The sequence below is a fragment of the Netta rufina genome, assembly GCF_964035555.1.
Source record: "Netta rufina genome assembly, chromosome: 10".
In the NCBI taxonomy this organism is placed as follows: domain Eukaryota; kingdom Metazoa; phylum Chordata; class Aves; order Anseriformes; family Anatidae; genus Netta; species Netta rufina.
The window spans coordinates 23,196,711-23,210,187 of NC_140133.1; positions in this window are offsets into that span (position 1 = coordinate 23,196,711).

The following is a 13,477-nucleotide window of genomic DNA, read 5'->3' on the forward strand; positions in this document are numbered from 1 at the left end:
GCCCGGGCCCATTTCGGCGCGGCGCCGCCCGGGCCCATTTCGGCGCGGCGCCGCCCGGGCCCATTTCGGCGCGGCGCCGCCCGGGCCCATTTCGGCGCGGCGCCGCCCGGGCCCATTTCGGCGCGGCGCCGCCCGGGCCCATTTCGGCGCGGCGCCGCCCGGGCCCATTTCGGCGCGGCGCCGCCCGGGCCCATTTCGGCGCGGCGCCGCCCGGGCCCATTTCGGCGCGGCGCCGCCCGGGCCCATTTCGGCGCGGCGCCGCCCGGGCCCATTTCGGCGCGGCGCCGCCCGGGCCCATTTCGGCGCGGCGCCGCCCGGGCCCATTTCGGCGCGGCGCCGCCCGGGCCCATTTCGGCGCGGCGCCGCCCGGGCCCATTTCGGCGCGGCGCCGCCCGGGCCCATTTCGGCGCGGCGCCGCCCGGGCCCATTTCGGCGCGGCGCCGCCCGGGCCCATTTCGGCGCGGCGCCGCCCGGGCCCATTTCGGCGCGGCGCCGCCCGGGCCCATTTCGGCGCGGCGCCGCCCGGGCCCATTTCGGCGCGGCGCCGCCCGGGCCCATTTCGGCGCGGCGCCGCCCGGGCCCATTTCGGCGCGGCGCCGCCCGGGCCCATTTCGGCGCGGCGCCGCCCGGGCCCATTTCGGCGCGGCGCCGCCCGGGCCCATTTCGGCGCGGCGCCGCCCGGGCCCATTTCGGCGCGGCGCCGCCCGGGCCCATTTCGGCGCGGCGCCGCCCGGGCCCATTTCTCAGGTGGAGCTACTGAGCAGGTGAGATAAAGGAGTTGGGAACAGAGAGGTATTGCACAACTATATTTTGCATTAGTGGTAGTCAGCGTTGTGGAGGAGGTGGGTGTCAGAGCTAGTGTGCTAGTAAATGCTGGTTCTCTGTTTTTGCAAGTGATGATGGACCTGTTTGACGTAATTCCATTTGAAAAAGTTCCAGTTACTTGACTGGTTGTGTTGTTCTTTCAATTTTAAAAGCTGAAGCAAAAGCATGGGGATTGTTGCTTCTAGAAATGTCTCAAGTCTACTGTCCGCTCTCTCCATGTTGTTCAGGTAAAGCACATTTTAAAAAAACAATAAAAAAAAAAAATAATAACCAGCTGCTGTTGCTCTTGCTCTGCTCCTACTTCCTTGTGCTTTGTCCCTCCTCTTTCCCAGGTGATTGGGTTTGGGTGCTGGGCGGGGCCAAATGGTATATTATCCCCAGGCATGGCATCAGAGAGCTCCTTCTGCCTGGGCTGCTCTTTGGGGTAAGTGCTTTGTTTTTCCTTCAGTCAGTTGCAGGGTTCTTTAGGCAGGCTGGTGTCTATGAATTTCTAGATTTCTAAGTGCTTGAAATAGAGGGATATTTAGTAGAGGCTGCTGGCTCACTTTTTTTTGGGATGGTGGCATATGCTCCTGTTTTTGAGATATTTTTTAATATTTAGAGGTATAAAACTACTTGTTTTAGTTCTCTGGAGAGTTACACCAGCTTGATTACATGCTACATACGGCTTGACAGTGTAGATGCAGCATTACCAAGAGACTGAGCAGGGTTGTATCAGAGTCACCTTTTTCATCTGCAAAGGGTAAGTCTGTGATTACCCCTGCTGGGGCTGCTGTGTGTGTGCATGTCTTTTTGGCATTTGTGGAGCTCAGTTGTTTTTTTGTGTGTGTATGTTCTAACTTCTTGTTTTTCTGAGCTGTAAATAGTGTGTGTACTGAATGTGGTTGGCAGGAGGAGGTGGGGAGCTGCTCAGGACTGGTAGGTTTGGTTTCTCGGAGTGTGCGGCAGCCTTCCTGTGTGATGCGACTGACTGTTGGGCGGGAACGTTCCAGTTTGTGTGTGTTAAGCAATGTAGCTTGTAGTGTGTGTTGTGTGGCCCGGGCAGAGTTTGCTGTGGAGCTGTGAGCAAAGAGTCTCAGAGCTGTTGAGCAACTGAAGTAATGGAGCTGGGAAGAGAAAGGTATTGCAGTAGTGTACTGGGTCTGGCTGGAATGTTAACTTTCCTGGCAGCAGCCCTTACAGTACCGTACTCTGCGCTTATAGCTGGATAGCAGTGTTATCACACCAGTGTTGCGTCTACTGTTGAGCTGCAGTGGCACAGCATTGGGCCTTTCTCTAACCCTCCTAGGGGGTGGGCAAAAAGTGAGGAGAGAAACATCACTAGGGCAGCTGACCTAAACCAATCAAAGGGATATTCCATACCATGTAATGTCATACTCAGCAATAAAAGTGGAGACAGGAAGAGGAGGGGAGGGGTGGGCTCTTGTTGGGAAAACGTCGGTCCTCTTCTCGATCCCCGGCTATGTGCATTGAGGCCCTGCTTCAAGGACGTGCTCAATCATCGCTCGTTTGTGGGAAGTAGAGAGTAATTTCTTTTCTTTGCACTTCCATATAGCCTTCATTTATTTTATTTGTTTTCCTCCCTTCTTTTTATTTTTTCCCTTTCCCCCTTCCTTTTCCCCTTTCCCTTTTTATTTTCCTTTAGTTAAATTGTTTAGTTCATAATCTTTATTTAATTATTATTATTATTTCCCTTTTAATTAAATTATACTTATATCAACCCGTGACTTGTTCTTTGCTTTACTTCTACCCCTCCTCATCTAAAAGAGGGGGAGTGAGAGAGCGGTTGTGGGGTTTAGCTGCCCAGCACGGTAAAACCACCACAAGCAGGTACGCTGTGGCTGTGGGGTGTCTCAGAGTGTGCTTTTCTCCTGTCTTTGCAGGTGCTTTGTGCAGTCGTGGACAGGGAAGGGAAATCCTCATGTCACGAAGCTCTGAGGGAAGGTTTGTGTTGTCAGCCTGGTCATCCTTTATCTGAAGCGAAGAGAAGATTGTTTGGTGTTTGATTGTTTTGGCGTATAATCTGTTCTGCACCTAGATTTTTCTTTCTACATAAAAAAAAAAAAATGTTCGAGCTATTTCCAGTTAAGCAATTTCCAGTTACTTGCTGGGCTGTATTGTCCTTTTAATATTCAAAGCTGCAGCAAAAGCATGGGGATTGTTGCTTCTAGAAACACCCCAGTTCTCTTGTCTGCAGTCTGGAATGCTTTTGAGCTAAAGCAGATTTCAAAAAAAAAAAAAAAAAAATATACACACACAAAAAACAACAACAAAAATCCACCTTTGGGTGATTTGTTGTGAATGCAGCGATCATTTAATCCCTTTGTTTTCGCAGGTGGTGTGGATGATACTGGTTGCACTGTTGGAGCTTGGATTCGGAGAGGAAGAGGTGAGCACAATCGTATGTTGCATCAGTACTAGTCAGCATTGTGGAGCAGGTGGGTATCATGGCTGGCGTGTTAGTGAATGCTGTTACTCTGTTTTTGCAGCTGATGATGAGCCTGGCAATTGACTAAGATGACAATCGGTGCCTGTGCATTTCTTGAGGCGGAGGGACTTTACCATGCAGCAACCTGAGAGCTAAGTTAGGGGACACGTGGTATTTGCATATCTGGGGTGGCTAATGGGAGCTGGGAGCCAGAGCAGCATGGAGCCAGCTGGCTGAATAGACTTGGTGCCACGGTGAGGGTGGTTCAGGCTGGGTCACGTTCAGGCTGCTTGTGGCTGGGTCACCAGGCTAATAGAAGAAGCGGGATTATTTTGTAGCTTGAGTGTGTGTGCCAGGCAGGACAGTTTCCTTCTGTTCGTTTATCTTGTGTTGCTTCTGCAATGTCTGTTCTGTGTTTCTCGGGTCTTGATATCCTTCTAGCTTTTTAGACTGGACTGACCAGACAGGCGACTTGGTAGCGGTGCTGAAGGGCCTCAATGCTTGTTTTGTCGTTATAGCTCTGATCTGAGCACTTCTTGTCTTGCAGTCGCTGCTTAAAGTGCAGATCTGTTTCAGGTCTCCTGCATCATATTCGGTTTGAGATCGCATCTGTTTCCATCCTCACTCTTGCAGAAGTCATCTGGACCGCATCAGGAGCTCTTTCTTGGGAATTGATTTCCTAAGTGTCTTCTTATGGGGTTTTCAGTCCCCATCCTTCTGGTCTGTTGTCTTGAAGGCAGGCTTTTTAGGCCTCCATCATCCCAGTTCTGGTACTTGCTTCCAGTTGCATGTCGTGACATTTGAGTGTCCTCTAGGGTCTGGTGCAGAGCACCTGTTCTGACTTGCTGTTGCCATAGGGCTTCCCTCTGGGGGGTCACTTCTTCTTGTGCCTTGTGTTGTGTGTTTTGTTTGCAGTGTTTGTGGCATGCCTGTGTGTGTATGTGTTTGGTCTGGAGCTGTCCTGCCTGGCAGTTAGTGATGACAGCTAACGTGGCAGTGCATGGGTGTACTAATACATTGTCTGGACTGTGTTGGTGAAGACATCCAGTCTGCCTCTGGGCACGTACTGAAGGGCAGCAGGCACAGTCATCTCTGTGGTGTTTGGCAGATGTTGGGGGTTGGGGGGACAGTTGAGCTGCTTGCGAGCAGCTGTTTGCATAGTGCTTGAATGGTATCCTTGAGGAGGTCTGTTGAATCTTGAAAGCTTACAGATATGGGTTTTTGAAATTTTTATTTTTATTTCTATCCTGTCCCCCAGTAGAGTGTAAACCTTTGGAGGAACCTGTCACAGGAAAGAGCCCCTTCTGGAACTGTTCAGCACTCCGTAGGCAGCTCGGTGACTGGCTTGATCTACTTCTGAGGTGCTGAGGTATGGGGGCTTCTGTTTTGAAATGATAATATTGTAAATGGGGTTCCTTTGTGTTGTTGAGGGATGGGTGCTAATGCTGGCAGCTGAATGATTATTTTGTGACTGTTTTCCCTTGTTCAGGCTGAAACGCAGTGTGCAGTCCAGGATGTCATGACCCGAGGTGCCTCTGGAGTGACTCGTGCGTGATGAGCAGAGGTAGCTGTTATTTTTGGGGTGCGGTTCAGTGCAGTTATTTTCTTACAACCAATAGAGTAAAATTTCAGTTACTCTTTTAGAGGTGCTATAAGTGGGTGAAGAGAACAGATGGAAGCATCTGCCATGTGGGGCAGGCCAGCGGCTGAGGTACAGGAGGCGATGAGAGTAACTGTCCGAAGGGTGCTAAGGGTGCTGTGGCTTTTGCTGCTGCAGTTGCTTTCTCTCCAGTTTATGAGGTGCCACAGACAAGGTGGGCTGAGATATCCTTTAGAGTAGGAGGAAAGCAGGTCGCTGGAATGCTGCGTGGTTCCTGAGAAAGGTGTTGTAGAGGAAAAAGGTTGTCTGGTGTGGCAGTTCCTGATGGCGTTCTTCTTTAATAGGCAAAGAGGTGCCTGAAGCCCCCTCCTGTGCAGCCTGAGTACGCCTCGCTGAGGATGAAGCCTGCTTTCCAGCAGTTCCAAAAACTGTGTTGAGGCTGAAATGCTGTGTCTGTGTTTGGGTTGGGGTTGCACCTTGGTGAGTGCAGGGATGGGTTTTAGGCCGGTGCAGCGGAGGGCCTGGCCCCAGTGTCCTCTAGTGTGTTTTGACCCAGCATATCAGCATAGCCTTTTGGTTCTCAGATAGCCTACTGAAGTAAGAGATTTTTCCTGCGAGTGGAACGGAATTGATTTTGTTGGTGTATAATCTGTTCTGCTCCTAGGTTTTTCTAGCTGCGTAAATAAAAGTTTGAGCTAATTTGAGCTGAAAAATCTTCAGTTACTTGCTTGGTTGTATCGTCCTAACATTCAAAGCTGCAGCAAAAGCATGGGGATTGCTGCTTCTAGAAACACCCCAGTTCTCCTGTCTGCACTCTGCATGCTGTTGAGGTAAGACTTATAAATAAGTAAATAAACCACTGCTGCTGCTCCTCCTCTTTCTACTTTCTTGTGCTTTGCCCCCTCCCCTTTCCCAGGTGATTTGGTTTGGGTGCTGGGTGGGACCAAAAGGTATATGAGCCCCAAGTATGCCATCAGAGAGCTCCTTCTGCCTGGGCTGCTCTTTAGGGTAAGTGCTTTGTTTTTCCTTCAGTCAGTTGCAGGGTTCTCTAGGCAGGCTGGAGTCTATGGATTTCTGGAATTCTAAGTGCTTGGAATTCACTTAACAGAGGGATATTTAGTAGAGTTTGCTGGCTCACTGTTTTTTGGGATGGTGGGATACGCTCCTGTTTTTGATCTGTATTTCAGTCTCTAGATGAATCAACCCACTTGTGTAACTCTCCAGAGGACTAAAACCAGCTTGATTACATGCTAGAAGAGGCTTGACCACATTGGTGCAGTATTACCAAGAGACTGAGCAGGGTCACCTTTTTCATCTGCAAAGGGTATGTCTGTGATTACCCCTGCTGGGGCTGCTATGCATTCATGGCCTTTTGGCATTTGTGGACTTGAGGGTTTTTTTTTTTGTCTGGCTCTGGTCCCTGTGTTTGAGTCCTCTGCTAGGAGCTGCACTGTTTGCGTATCCATCGTGGTTGTGACCTTCTCTTTGTTTCTTGTAGCTCAGGGCATAGGCACGGAAACTTGAACGAAGCATGAGGGTGAGTGGACAGCAGTGGGGTCCCCGAGTTGGTCGGTGGACTGTGTTATTCTGCTTCACCTGTCGGGCCGGCTTTGCAAGCGCCTTGCAACAGCAGAGTATGTCTCCTGCCACGTTTCTGAGACGTGCCAGATGTTAGCGGTTCCAGTTCCTGAAATGCTGGAGATGCTCGGAGCACAAGAGGAGCAGGGAGCATGATGCATCTCCTTGGGATGTTAGGTGAGTGAAGCGGTGGTACTGGGTTGGGGCACATGGCTCTGGGGCTTCTTGGCTGTTGCAGCAGGGGACAAAAGGAGTGTGTATAGACTGCTTTGTGGATTGTCACGTTTCTGTTCTTCTTGGTCTAAGCCCTGTTACCTTGGCTCAGCACAGTGAATGGAAGCTCGAAGCCTGGATCGGGAAGGTGAGTGGAGAAAAGTTGGAAAACAGGTATTGTTTTTGGTGTAGTAGTCTCTTGGTGCACCTCTGGGTTGACTCCTCTTTTGCAGGGACGGAGAAGGAACTTGGAACATCCTAGCTGGCCTCTGTGGTCCACATTGATAGTGGATTCTGAGCCCTGAGAATTAAGTCCGGGGGAAATATTGTGTGTTGGGGAGTGGTTGGCAGAGGGAGGTGGGGAGTTGTTTAAAGGGTGTCTATCTGATTTCAGTAGCAGAGCAGGTCAGTTGACTACTGTTTTGTTTCTGAGGAGGTTGTTTCACTGAAAGAAATTTGGCCTGTGTGCTGGTGCCTGATGGCACTTCATTTCTGCAGGTGAAGAGGAGCCTTGTGCCTGAAGCAGTGTCCTGGCTAGCCTTTGTGAGCCTTCCTTGGTGAGGATGGAACCTGCCTCCCAGCATTCCCAAGCTAATTTGGGGGGGTCGGGGGGGGGGGGGGGGGCAAATGCTATGTTTGAGTTGGGGTTGTGAATGCACCCATAGGGTGAGGTTCTGTGCTTTTAAGTCATTGCTTTGGATGGGGCCTTTCAGGATTGATCAGGTCAGGCAGAGAGATTATGTGTGGGGAGTTCTGTCACGTACAGCGTGAGCGCGTGCCAGGCAGGGCAGTCCCAGCTTGTCATCTGTGTTGTCTGTGCTGTACTGTGCTGTTGCTCTTGTTGCTCAGCAGGCCCTGGGGAAGCCATCCCGAAGGTATTGAACACTTGACCTCCTCAGAATAATGCTGATGTTGAACTGGGAGCTGAGCAACGCTTGTGTTGCAGTGGGAGCTTAAGAGGATCACTTCTACGATGCAATTAATAGTTTTTAGTATCAAAAATTTCCTGATATGATCATCATATGTTACATGCTCCTCAGATCTTGATATTCTCATTGCCTTCGTCCACTGGACAGAGAAGACGTGCAACTTTGTAGCTACACCAAAGACCCTAAATGCTTGTTTCGTCATCGTAGGGCTGATGCGAGCACTTCTTGTCTTTAAGTTGCTGCTTGAAGTGCAGATCTGTTTCAGGTCTCCTGCATCATATTTGGTTTGATCGCGTCTGTTTCCATCCTCACTCTTGTGGAAGTCATCTGGGTTGCATCAGGAGCTCTTGCTTGGGAATTGAATTCCTAAGTGTCTTCTTATGGGGTTTTCACTCCCCATCCTTCTGGTCTGTTGTCTTGAAGGCAGGCTTTTTAGGCCTCCATCATCCCAGTTCTGGCAGTTGCTTGCAGTTGCATGTCGTGACATTTGAGTCTCTCCTGGGGTCTGCTGCAGAGCACCTGTTCTGACTTGCTGTTGCCATAGGGCTTCCCTCTGGGGGTCACCTTTTTTTGCGCCTTGTGTTGTGTGTTTTGTTTGTAGTGTTAGTGGCGTGCCTGTGTGTGTATGTGTTTGGTCTGGAGCTGTCCTGCCTGGCAGTTAGTGATTACTGTGGCAGTGCATGGGTGTACTAATACATTGTCTGGACTGTGTTGGCGAAGACATCCAGTCTGCCTCTGTGCATGTACTGAAGGGCAGCTGGCACAGTCATCTCTGGTGTTTGGCAGATATGGGTTTGGGAGATTATATCTGCTTGTGAGCAGCTGTTTGCATAGTGCTTGAATGGTATCCTTGAGGAGGTCTGTTGAATCGTGAAAGCTTACAGATATGGGGTTTTGAAATTTTTATTTTTGTTTCTATCCTGTCCCCAGTAGAGTGTTAACCTTTAGAGGAACCTGTCACAGGAAAGAGCCCCTTCTGGAACTGTTCAGCACTCCGTAGGCAGCTCGGTGACTGGCTTGATCTACTTCTGAGGTGCTGAGGCAAGGGGGCTGCTGTTTTGAAACGATAACATTGTAAACGGGGTCCCTTTTGTTGTGGAGCTATGGGTGCAAATGCTGGCAGCTGAATGATTATCTTGTCTGTTTTCAGTTCTTAAAGCTGAAACACAGTGTACAACACGGGACTTGACGACCAGAGCTGCTTTTGTCAAGGTGAGCGATGAACAGATGTAGCAGGTACTTTAGGGGTGCAGTTGTCACTACAGTTATTTAACTGCACAAAATACAGTAAAAATCCTGTTTATATTTCAGGGGTGTTGTAGCTGGCCTAAGAGAGCAGGTGGAAGCACCTGCCTCGAGGGCAGGTGAGGGAGCAGAGGTAAGGGAGCAGATAAGAGTAACTGTCCTAGCTGTGCTGTGTCTTTGGATGCTGCTTCAGCCTATGCTTTTCTTTTTGTTTCACAGGTGTCTTGCACAGGCTGAGTGGGGCCAAGCTGCACTCTGAAGAGCAGCACGAGAAGGGCGGGCTGTTTGTGAGCTGGATTGGAGCAGAACTGCCAAGTAGCACGAGGTGACTGCAAAGGGTATCCATCTTGCTTTGCAGGTGCCATGGCAGGCTCTCCACAGAAGCAGCTGAGGATTTGAGAAGAAGTTGCAGATCATCGAGGAGTGACATGTGCAGGGATGGCTTGAAAACGGTATGGTCGCTTTCTCTTCTGTTTATCAGGTGTCCCAGGCAATGTGGGCTGTGATGTTAGTCTTTAGAATCGGAACAAAGCAGGTGCTGATGGCGGTCGTCTTTGGTAGGCAAAGAGTTGCCCGAAGCCCTGTCCTGTGTAGCTTGAGCACGCCTTGCTGAGGATGAGGTGTCCTTTCTATCAGTTCCCAAAACTGTGTTGAGGCTGAAATGCTGCGTCTGTGTTTGGGTTGGGGTTGCACCTTGGTGAGTGTAGGGATGGGTTTTAAGTGGGTGCAGCGGAGGTCCTGGCCCCAGTGTCCTGTAGTGTGTTTTGACCCATCAGCATAGCCTTTTAGTTCTCAGCCTGCTGATGTAAGTGATTTTTCCTGTGAGTGGAATGGAATTGAATTCTTTTTTGGCGTGTAATCTATTCTGCTCCTAGATTTTTCTTTCTACATAAATAAGAATTTGAGGTAATTCCAGCAGGAAAAGCTTCAGTTACTTGCTTGGTGGTAATGTCCTTCCAACATTCAAAGCTGCAGCGAAAGCATGGGGATTGTTGCTTCTAGAAACACCCCAGTTCTCCAGTCTGCCCTCTGCATGCTGTTGAGCTAAGCCTTATAAGTAAGTTAATAAAACCACAGCTGCTGCTGCTCCTCTTTCTGCTTTTTTTGTGCTTTCCCCCTGCACTTTCCCATGTGATTGGCTTCAGGTTCCAGGTTGGACCTAATAGTAACTGAGTTGCAGGTATGCCAACAGAGAGCTTCTTCTGCCTGGGCTGCTCTTTGGGGTAAGTGCTTTATTTTTCCTTCAGTCAGTTGCAGGGTTCTTTAGGTGGGTCAGAGTCTATGGACTGATGCATTTTCAAGTAGAAACCGGTACGCATATCTTTTTTGAGGTGGCAACTGGCAGGATCTGCCATAGTAAAGCAATCTAGTAGTAGGTGCCTGTATTGCACGCAGCTCTTCCTCAGGTGAGTAATTGTTACCGCAGTGTTACGGATAGTATGGCGATGTTACTTTGTGTGTTTGCTTTGTGGTTCTGGGTCCCTTATGATTTTTGCAGAATTACGGGCTTTCTGTGAGTCTTTGCCTATATGTCAAATCTTATCAAAGTCACAACCTTGGTGGCAAAGTGATGGAGCATGGTTTAGGAGGAATGTATCATGGAGGCTCCCTGTGTGAGCATGTATCCGAAAATGGCAGCATTGGGCATGTACGGGGTATTCTGTTTCAGGTTTAGGGACAGTTTGTTATATTTCTGGAGCTTTTGCCTGTGTGTTTGCTGTCTGTTAAGTCTTTGTATCTTGCAGCCTTCTAAGCATTAAGTGCTTGGAATTCACATACTAGAAGTCCTTTTATGAGGGGTTGCCAGGTACGTTGTTTTTGGGAAACCGTGGGGTAATGTTTCTTGACCGCATAAGCGCAGTAGTGCCTAGAGAGTGAGCAGGGTCACCTGCTTCATGTCTAAAGAATAAGTCTGTTGGGGCCCATTTCGGCGCGGCGCCGCCCGGGCCCATTTCGGCGCGGCGCCGCCCGGGCCCATTTCGGCGCGGCGCCGCCCGGGCCCATTTCGGCGCGGCGCCGCCCGGGCCCATTTCGGCGCGGCGCCGCCCGGGCCCATTTCGGCGCGGCGCCGCCCGGGCCCATTTCGGCGCGGCGCCGCCCGGGCCCATTTCGGCGCGGCGCCGCCCGGGCCCATTTCGGCGCGGCGCCGCCCGGGCCCATTTCGGCGCGGCGCCGCCCGGGCCCATTTCGGCGCGGCGCCGCCCGGGCCCATTTCGGCGCGGCGCCGCCCGGGCCCATTTCGGCGCGGCGCCGCCCGGGCCCATTTCGGCGCGGCGCCGCCCGGGCCCATTTCGGCGCGGCGCCGCCCGGGCCCATTTCGGCGCGGCGCCGCCCGGGCCCATTTCGGCGCGGCGCCGCCCGGGCCCATTTCGGCGCGGCGCCGCCCGGGCCCATTTCGGCGCGGCGCCGCCCGGGCCCATTTCGGCGCGGCGCCGCCCGGGCCCATTTCGGCGCGGCGCCGCCCGGGCCCATTTCGGCGCGGCGCCGCCCGGGCCCATTTCGGCGCGGCGCCGCCCGGGCCCATTTCGGCGCGGCGCCGCCCGGGCCCATTTCGGCGCGGCGCCGCCCGGGCCCATTTCGGCGCGGCGCCGCCCGGGCCCATTTCGGCGCGGCGCCGCCCGGGCCCATTTCGGCGCGGCGCCGCCCGGGCCCATTTCGGCGCGGCGCCGCCCGGGCCCATTTCGGCGCGGCGCCGCCCGGGCCCATTTCGGCGCGGCGCCGCCCGGGCCCATTTCGGCGCGGCGCCGCCCGGGCCCATTTCGGCGCGGCGCCGCCCGGGCCCATTTCGGCGCGGCGCCGCCCGGGCCCATTTCGGCGCGGCGCCGCCCGGGCCCATTTCGGCGCGGCGCCGCCCGGGCCCATTTTCTCAGGTGGAGCTACTGAGCAGGTGAGATAAAGGAGTTGGGAACAGAGAGGTATTGCACAATTCTATGTTGCATCAGTAGTAGTCAGCGTTGTGGAGTAGGTGGGTATTAGGTGTTATAAGTTGCCCCCTTAATTAATTTTCAGAGAGCATTGCATTAATAATAGAAAGGAATTTGAGTAAGCAACAGCAAGCAAAACAGCGCTGGGCGGCCGGGGAGTCTCGGCTCCAGCAACGGCGCGCACCTCACCCCCGCCAGGGTCCCTTTTTATATCTTGGTAATTCTGGGATTACGCAGCACATCCTGGTATATTCTGCGACTGCGCGCACTGTTGCTAGGGGGTCGTCTCTGTCCCTCTGGTGGTCGTGAAGATGGAGGCCCTAGTCTTCCTCCGCGTTGTGGCTCAACTTCTTTCTTTATTTGGTCATGTTGGCCCAGCGTGAGACAGGAAGGCAAGATGTTGATACGCTAGTTTAACAACTTATCAGGAGACGGTTACATGAACTTTGCAGCAGTGTTTTTTTTAACAAAAGAGGCTACTGAGATGCAGAAGGAGAGAAGGGGAGGGGGTTCTCTATTTTGTTACATTAAGCAAAAGAATTTTCATAGTGTCTAGCAAAGCATTATACAGCTCCTTACTTCATCAGGGAGTTTTCACAACTCCCGTTCCTCAAACAGAACTCCTTGTTTTTATAATACAAAAGACAATGAACAAACATTTATTGTGTATTACATTAGGGCTGGCATGGTAGTGAATGCTGGTTCTCTGTGTTTACAGATGGGGATGAGCCTGTTTAAACTAATTCCAGTTCAAAAAGTTTCAGTTATTAGCTTGATGATATTGTAAATCCATTATTAAAACCTGCAGAAAAAGCAAAGGGGATTTTTGCTTCTAGATTCACCAGAGATATCTTGTCTGCTCTCTGCATGCTTTTGAGATAAAGTTGATTTTATAAAAGAAAGAAAAAAAAACAGCTGCTTTTCTTGCTCTCTTCCTACTTTGTTGTGCTTTGCCCCTCCCCTTTCCCAGGTGATTTGGTTTGGGTGCTGGGCGGGGCCAAAAGGTATATGAGCCCCAGACATGGCATCAGAGTGCTCCTTCTGCCTGGGCTGCTCTTTGGGGTCAGTGCTTTGTTTTTTCTTCAGTCAGTTGCAGGGTTCTCTAGGCAGGCTGGTGTCTATGAATTTCTGGATTTCTAAGTGGTTGGAATTCTAGATCTGTAAGTGCTTGAAATAGAGGGATATTTAGTAGAGGCTGCTGGCTCACTTTTTTTTGGGATGGTGGCATATGCTCCTGTTTTTGAGATATTTTTTAATCTTTAGAGGTATAAAACCACTTGTTTTAGTTCCCTGGAGAGTTACACCAGCTTGATTACATGCTACATATGGCTTGGCAGCATAGATGCAGCATTACCAAGAGACTGAGCAGGGTTGTATCAGAGTCCCCTTTTTCCTCTGCAAAGGGTAAGTCTGTGATTACCCCTGCCGGGGCTGCTCTGTGTGCGTGTCTTTTTGGCATTTGTGGAGCTCAGTTGTTTTTTTTTGTGTGTGTATGTTCTAACTTCTTGTTCTTCTGAGCTGTAAATAGTGTGTGTGCTGAGTGTGGTTGGCAGGAGGAGGTGGGGAGCTGCTCAGGACTGGTAGGTTTGGTTTCTCAGAGTGTGCAGCAGCCTTCCTGTGCGATGTGACTGATTGTTGGGCGGGAACATTCTAGCTTGTGTGTGTTAAGCAATGTAGCTTGTGTAGTGTGTGTTGTGTGGCCCAGGCAGAGTTTGCTGTGGCGCTGTGAGCAAAG